The following is a 7,391-nucleotide window of genomic DNA, read 5'->3' as shown; positions in this document are numbered from 1 at the left end:
ATGAGAAAAGAATAGAAAAGAATTGATTTGGATGCACTTTAGGCTTGATTTTATTTTCAGCTTGGTCCAGAAAAGAATCATGAGCCTTTTTTGCAATAAATTCTGCACTTTTGTACCATCTGAGTCACAAACTAGACCATTGATGGGAGTTCTAATCATGGTTACTACACACATTTGTACAATTTGGGCATGGATGAGGCCATCATAACGCAGGGAGTGGCTCTCACAACTAGCTATCACAGAGTAGCATCAGCCCTTTAGTAACGATCAACTAATTCCATGTAAAAGATGAGCTCCTCAAGCACATATTGACCAGATTGATGATTGGAGAATAATCTATAGTTTTTAAGTAAAAATAAAGAGCTTAGACTGAAAAACTAGAACCATCATGCTTTGCTTTTACCTCAACAGCCGTGAATCAACTTCCAAGTTCAGTAATACAGCATACCTGTGAAGGAACTCAATAATGATGGCAACCAAGTAAGAAGGGTCTCCCACCATCTCATGGGTGTCTAGTGAATGCTGTATTGCACATCTCACAGGAGTCTAGCAAAGTCTCTGGTTCTTAATTTTTTATCCAATTTTGAACTAAACTCAGCCCAAACTAATTACAACTCTAATGGACTTAGTTTTGTCATTAAAATATGCAAACAAATATTTTTACACTAGCAGTGGTGTTGGCATGATGATCAACTTACCACAAAATATTTTTGTCATTAAAATATGCAAACAAATATTTTTACATGGTGTTGTCATGATGATCAACTTACCACAAAATCATTTGTATAAATATTGATCATGCATATATACAGCTAGCCCGTGTTGTCATCATGTGCTTAATTGGTTCATGATTGATATATACACGATACGGCCTAGCTACATGAATATATATGTCCTAAATATACTCATCAACACAGGTCAGAACGATCGACTATATATGTAATATTATATATATGGGACAGTTTTTTAATTGGATATTTTCCTTTTTGGGCTTTCTATATATATATATATATATATATAGTTGAGGTCTACATTTATATATATATATATATATATATATATAATACATATAAAAATAGTCTAAATATGTGCTAAAACAGTGTACATTTTTCATGGCTTTGCAGGTGCTGGAAGCACAGCTCTGCATTATGCTGCATGCGGGGGAAATGCACAATGTTGTCAAGTAAGTTTTCAATTACTCTGAATTTGAATACACTATTGGTATTTATGCTGAAGTTTCTAATTTCCTTTCTTTCTGTTCAGATTTTAATTGCCAGGGGTGCCAGTCTGACTGCTGAAAATGAGAATGGGTATGCATTTCAATTTCCTGTCACTTCTAATATATCTTATGATTTTATTCTAGTTTAACTGGGAAGTTTTATTGTTTCTTACAACTTTTGACTTTATCAATTTGTTGTTCAATTGGTTGGGCATAGGAATAAAGTGTCTGGTGATGACATACCATTTATTCAGGACTTACTCGTGATAATTTTTTATAATGCTTGCAGTAGTTTTAAGATAAGCTGTATGTGTTTCTTTTGTATGTAGATATATATTTATTATTGTGTGGAGAATTTTATTTTCCTATTACCTTTGTTGAAATCTTGTAGGTCACCATAGTAGTAGTTGCAGTACCCGAAGGGCTTCCCTTTATTCTAGTATATCCAGTTTCTTTATTCTACATGACACTTTATTTTTTGTTTTTTTGATAGGAACATGATTAGCTTTGTCAGTGGTTAAACTGGTTAGCTTTGTCATCCATATGCTTGGCACTATCGATTTGGTTAACTGAAGCCCTTCGTATGTTGCTGTATAAGTGTGCCTACAAATAATATCATCTTTGTGTTACAGGAAAGATGTGCAGGTGCTGACAGTTTATCTCTTGTTGCTCAAGTATTGCATAGATCTAAATCTCATCTCCAATTGATGCTTCTGCAAAATAATGGAACTATAGTTGATGATTTTTATGTCCATCTGGTATGTTCCTCCCTTACAAATCTCTTGGAGCATTCAGTATTTGTTATGGAGGTTTGGCAACTGACAAAAAATTGACATGGATTTCAGTTTTAGTTCACTTAAATGTAAATAAAGACTTGATCAAAAGCTGGGGATGTAAGCCTATTTGAAGATATAATTGGTAGGAAACAAAAGTCATAAAACCCTGTGTCTCTGTCTATAACCTATCACGAACTTATGGTAGTGTTTCATAGGAGTAGTTCTTGTTGTTTCCCACATCTAATTGAGTGAGATTTTGACATTTCATTACTTATTTTTTTAGTAAAAATATCCATATATTGGCTGAAATGAACTTAAATACATGTGATTTTTATCAGGACAATGCAATATAGTGCATTATATTTTTTATTCGTTCTGTTTCGTGCATTTTTTTTTAATTACCTGAAATCTTTTCCGGCGAGTATAGTTCGCCGGAAATAATTTTTTGGTCAAGTAAAACTATTTCCGGCGAATTTATTTCGCCGAAAATAATCTTTTACAATGACACTTACTCGCTGAAAACGAGACAATATTATTTGCGGCGATTTTAACTGCTGCAAAAAATATTATTCACGGTGATTTTTGAGCACGCTGCAAATAATATCAAGATATTTGCGGCGATATTTTGTGTATTCACGACGATAGAAAACGCTGCAAATACTTTTTCGCAGCGAAACAAGACTAAAATCCCAACGTTATTTGCGGCGAAATTAATAATATTAGCAGCGACAAAAATCGTTGTAAATAAAAATTTTTGGCGACGAATTTTGTATTTCGCTGGCTAATCTTTTAAAAGGCTCTACAATTGCGACGAAAGTCCGGCGCAACATAAATCGCTGCAAATACTTATTTGCGGCGATTTTTGGGGTTATTTGCGGCGAATTTATGCGCCGGGAAAGACTATGTTTCTTGTAGTGTATATTGAGATTTGAAAAAGTTGAATTGTTTATTCTATTTTGTATGAAGATCTATTTGAAAAATGTGTAATGATAAGATGAGATGAGATGAGAATTTTATGTTTTGTCTTGTGTCCCAAACCTGCCCTAAATATAAATCACTATTCATGAACGGATAGCCGCTTTTTCGAGGTAGATATATATGTCTTGACTTTGCAATAATATACATACATATATATCTAACTCGACGATTATGATCGGAGGCAGACAAAATAGGGCCAAGGTGCTAATTAGAAACTTGGGATATCTGTGTGTGCATATCTGTGTTTCCAAAATGAACCTCTTATATATATATATATGGGGGACCTTCTTTTATGTATGGGGACCATACATTATTCTTTATTTTTTCTCATGTGCATGGCAACATAATACCATGCTTGACTCATTGGTGCCCCCACAAATATAATACTATCCAATTGAGATCTCACTGTTGAAAATAAAAGCGTGAACCATTTGCACGTACATTCGCATAATGCGCGGAAAAAAAATTATTTAATTGTTATCTACTTATAACTTTATTTATTTGTAATTTGATTTGAAAAGTACTTCAACGTACGTAGTCTTCTTTGATTATTAATTTAAAATGAATCACCTATATATATATATATATATAGATGCAAGAGATGAACAATTCTTAATATTTTTAATTATTTTAAATTTACAATTGATTAATCTTCTTAATTGACTAACAAATGAATTGATTAACTCAATTAACAAGAACAAAACTTTTGCTTCAATAATTATATATATTATAAAATGAATGCTAGATACAGTCTTATGGTGCGTAAGCTCTACGCATTATTTATTTATTTTTTTTAAAGTAGGATCCACCATTTAAAAAATAATTTTTTCATATAAGTAAGATTTACCTACTTTTTTTTCTAAGAAAGTGCGTAGGGCTTATACGCTCTATGATTGCAAATATCATTTCTCATATTACAGATTATTAAAATTTGAAAACTTATCCAATATATAGGATATTATAACCTTATTGGCAATTATAGAGAGGATCGATGTTTATCATCATATCGTTCCAACAAATAATTAGAAGTTTCTTATGAATGGATCAACCCCACTACTAATTATATTTTCTTCCAACAATTCCCAAATTTCTGACTATTTCTCATTAATAGATCTATCGTACGTAATTTGCTTGGAAATATTGGCTAATTGGCATGCTATATATGCTGCATGCATATATAGTCTTATATATATATATATATATATGTTCATGTCATATTCATGAAACTCAATATATATATATATATATATATCTCCATGATCCTACCTAATTATATATATGTTTTCACTCGAAATTTATAATTGGGATATTTCCATATCCACCCTCTAAATTTTGTGGCAGACATCTTTGTTTGAGTTGGATACCTTAGGGTGAGAATGTCAAAAAACTTGATCCGATTCCAAAACCAATCTTACCTACACAAATCATGAAGGCATATTATATACAACTAAGAAATAGTACTTTTCCCCTCCAACATCCTTAAAATTATTATCAAGAATCCAATACAAAATCCGACATCGAATTTTGGATTCTATTACCTAACCTTTTTCTTTTTTTTCCTTTCTTTAAAAGAAAGTGTCATTGCAAAAGTGAAGTTGGCATGCTGCAAGAATGAGAAAATTAAAAAAGGTCTACAAATACATGAAAGTAGGATTCTATGATTATATATCTTTTCAAAAGTTCATATATATGTGAGGTCATGTACCATATTTTTATGAGTTTTACTGTTCATCATCTTCACACACCACATACCATATTTTTTTTAATTTTATTTTTCTTAAACTTATTGAATTCTTCTACTCATTTGGTAAGAGAAAAATAAATAAATAAATAAAAGTGTGGTGTATGTTGTATGAGAATTATGAATGGAATTTTTCTAGTTTTATTAAAAAAACAAAATAAGATGAAAACCTATATCATCTTTTATGGTTTCTTTACAAGAAATATTATGTCTAGCATATAAATAAATGTATATGTTGGCATGACTTAGACCTGATTTGGATAGAGATAAGATGTTTCCATATCATTTTATCTAATCCCAATATCTAAACACCACAAATCCAGACACCTTTTAATTTTTAATTTTTAAAATTTTCATTTAATCATTACTTAATTATTATAATTTTTCTAAATTTCTAAACAAAATACAGAAATTAATTCAACTTTTTCAAATTTTAAAATAAAAAATATATATATTAAGAAATTATATTCTAATAATATTTTAACTTTATAATATTTTATTTAACTTTTTCTCTCTATTTTTTTAAAACTCTATAAAATATTTTACCTTAAATTATTTCTAACTCATTTTATTTCAACTCAAATATCTTATTATTATTGACATATCATCTCATTTTAATTTATTATTCAAATCAAACCTGTAAATACGTCAAATTTATTTTAAATAAAAAGAGAATTTTACAACTTGACAATCACGTTAAATTACGTCAATACAGAAATAGTGAAATTCTTACGTGATTTCACTTGGTAGCTCTTGCTTATAGCCTCCCAACCTTATGGTCGACAAAGCTCTGAGTTCGTTCTGTTTACAATTTCTTGTTCGATTTTGATGCCCCATGCATGCTTGAAGTTTTATTTATTATCTCTCAATAAATAGATGGAAAAAGAATAATAATGATACTCTTATCATTCTTATACTACCTTTCTCTTACTCTTTTTAATTTTTTAAAATTTTTTAAAATTTATTTTTACTTAAAAGTTAAAAAAAATGATTATTAGTAAAATTATATATTTTTAATTTTTTTTAATGATTAAAAATATTAAAGAAATATTGAAAATAAAATATAAATAAATAAATATACAATAATAAAGTGATGATAAAAAATTGTAAGCCCCGAAAAAGAAACGCAATAATAATTACAAAGGGTGCACCGAATTATTAGGCATCCTCGCACTCCTTTCAACACATCACATCACATCAAAGAAGAGGGTAATTGGCAGTAGATAGTGATTACAGATTTGTTACAGATCCACCGTATCTGTGACAAATACGATCCAAGCAACAGTCCAATTATAAGATTTCATCAACCATTTTACTTTTTTTTTTTCTTTTTTTTTTTAATTTAATGAGCATGATAAGTCGATCATTGCATGCATGAATCACGACAGCCATAAGCAAAGTAAAGACTCCATGCCCCTTGATATGACCCTGCAGGCAGCTGCTGCGAACTGGGGTATGTAATGTTTCCACTCATACTAATACTAATATATATATATATATATATGTATATGTATGACTGAATTTAAAAATATTTTTTTAATAAAATTTCATTTGAATTGAAAGATAAGATGAATTAAAATAATTTATGAATAATAATAAAATTTATAAATTAAAATTTATAAATAATAATGAGATGATTTCAACTTATATATCAATTCAAACTGACTCTAACTATTATTCATAAATCTGCATTATTTTTCACATCTTTCGAGTCTTTGACTTTGTAATATATATATATATATTTTTTTAATTTGGGATCGATTTTAGGAGAATATGGAGTGATCCCATGATTTCCTTTCCTGGATGCCACTAATTCTTTCGTGCGTGTCTTTTTGCTGGCTATTTCCTTCAAAAGTATCACAATCTTGCCAATTATATAATTAAGAGATTGAGATAATATATGGATCACTTAATTAAGGTCTATAGAATGTGTTTAGTAGTTAAATTTGTAAAGACATTTACTTTTAGTTTAGGTAGAGATGGCAAAATATATAGTAGCTAGTGATGAGATTTGTGTTCTTTGTTTTTTACATTTCGTTTGGTATTTTTGTCGGACTTTGTTTTCAAAATGGATCAAATTTCACGTGTAATCTAATATTCTTTAAAATAGAATTTGGAGTCAGGATTTGAATTTAAGATTTACGTTCATATACCATATTAAATCATCATTTATTTAAAAAGTTGATCCAAAGATTTTCTTTTCCATATTTTCTAGTGAAAATTTTTCCAAAGGATTGTATATTCTTGATCTTGGTTGCATGCATGGTGCATGCGCTATGCTAAAAAAAAAAATTGAATTAAATATAGAAAATAAAAAGATAAAAAGAAAATCTCGATATATGTGTGGTAATTGTGAATGAAATGGAATGTGAAGCGATTTTTTGGAATGTGAAAATCAAAAGATTTTTTTGGGAAGTTAAAAATTGAATGGTCTATTATGCAACATATATATAGTAATTATTTAAACAATAGGTGGATGTAAAATATAAGTAATTCAATGATCACAATGGATGAAATGATCGATAAAAGGTTGATTTTTATAATTAAGAGAAGGATAAGATTAATGAATAAAAAATTAAAGTAAAGTAAGAAAATAATGAGATAACTCGATTGAATGGAAGAAAATTAATGTTTAAGAAATGAGAACTGCTACATGCATAAAAAGATTATATAAAAG

This window comes from Juglans regia, chromosome 6 (assembly GCF_001411555.2).
Source record: "Juglans regia cultivar Chandler chromosome 6, Walnut 2.0, whole genome shotgun sequence".
Lineage (NCBI taxonomy): Eukaryota > Viridiplantae > Streptophyta > Magnoliopsida > Fagales > Juglandaceae > Juglans > Juglans regia.
This window is presented reverse-complemented; position numbering follows the sequence as displayed.